This window comes from Arachis hypogaea, chromosome 19, assembly GCF_003086295.3.
Source record: "Arachis hypogaea cultivar Tifrunner chromosome 19, arahy.Tifrunner.gnm2.J5K5, whole genome shotgun sequence".
NCBI lineage: Eukaryota > Viridiplantae > Streptophyta > Magnoliopsida > Fabales > Fabaceae > Arachis > Arachis hypogaea.
The window spans coordinates 149960087-149961922 of NC_092054.1; positions in this window are offsets into that span (position 1 = coordinate 149960087).

Consider the following 1836-nt stretch of genomic DNA (forward strand, 5'->3'; position numbering starts at 1 on the left):
TCGACACAGATGATCACGTCTCTGGAATTCTTGGCAATTCCTAATCCATTGAACATCTATGTCTTGGGACCGGCTTAAAGGTGTAAACACATTTTTTTGAGGGGTCTATGAGCTAGAACCCTCCATACGCCTAATCGGCTGCCTCTGGCGTGCTTTCTCTTATCTATGAGCCAATTCTTTCTTCATCCTTTCCTTTTCAAAGATTGCTGCTGCTTCAGCATCAAAAACAGCATTGCACCGTGAACACAGAGATACGTCCCGGTCTTTGATCTTTTGCTAAACCAAGAAATCCAGCTAACCATCCCCTGTTTTGGGGGGGTATACAGACCTCACCTGTGACTCGAAATCATCAAGAGCCACTTCAAAATCATAGGACATGCCAACTATGTTCACTCCAAAACAAGGTTCGACATAACTGGCATCAACCTCGAAAGGATCCACATCAACCTTCATCTCTTTCTTGCCATCGTCGAATTTCAACCGTCCTTCCATTATCGCTTCTTGAATCAAGTCCCTAAAACGGACGCAACTGTTAGTCGAATGGCTTGTTGCTTGGTGAAATTTACAGTAAGGTTTTTCTTTTAAATCTTTCACGGAAAGTAAAGTTCTACCCTCAGACAGAATTAATTGTTTATCTTTAAGCAACACATCGAAAATATGATCAGATTTTGAAATATCAAAACTATATTTCTTTCCACTTTTCAGTTTTGAATCATTCGACTTTTCATTACTTGGAAGTTTCTTCAATAAATAACAAACATATGGAGGACCTTTCTTAAGTTCGGCCAAATCGACTTCTGTTTCGAAATCGAATTCCTCCTCTGAGGATTCCATGGTCACATAAGAAACCTTTTCTTTTCGAGTAAAGGGTTTATTCTTTGATCTTTGTTCATTTATATACTTTTCTTTTTCTTTTTTCATGAGTTCGGTCTGTCGAACCTTTTCAGCCAAATGGGCCAAATCAGGAATATACTCATTAAGCAGTTTTCTGCGCATATAGAATCCTAACCCCATAGTTGCTATTTTTACTACCTCACTTTCGAGTAATGACACATAGCATCTACTTCTAGCATTTTTGAAATGTATTAAATAATCATCAATGGTTTCACCATCTTCACGTTTCAAAGCCACTAGATCAGTAACTGCTACATTCATCTCCCCTCGATAAAACTGAGCGTGAAAAGCAGTTTCTAACTGATTCCATGTTGTGATGGAATTTGGTCTGAGATTTGAAAACCAAGTAAATGCATTCTTCGTTAACGAAGAAGAAAAAAACTTCATTTTCAAATTTTCATCATTGGCTAAGTTCCCAATCTCGACCAAATGACGAGCAACATGTTCAATAGTTGATTCTCCGACTTCACTAGCAAATTTTGTGACTATTTTTGGATTCTTCACCCCTCTTGGCACTTCAGCCATCTGAACAACTTGGGGAAAAGCAGACACAAAATGTGGTCGATTCATAAAACCAACATTGGGCCCAACTCGATTTAAAACTTCTTCCACAATTCTAGTGACTTGATAACGTTCACCACCATGATTAGCACGTAATCTGGCTAAAACGCCATAAGCATTTTGACCTTGGGAAACTACATAAGGGTTTTCTTGATTCAAAACATTATCTGCATTTTGAAAAACATTTTCTACTCCTTCATTATTTCCCCTGGCGTTATGCCCTTCACCTCCATCATAATCAACAATCCGAGCAATCTTTTCGACTTGTCTAGCAAGACGCTCGAATTTTGATTGATGATCAGCCATCATAGGATTCAGAATTGTAGTCATTTGTTGGGTCAATAAATTGACTAAGTCATGGTGATTCTTTTCCACTTGGAA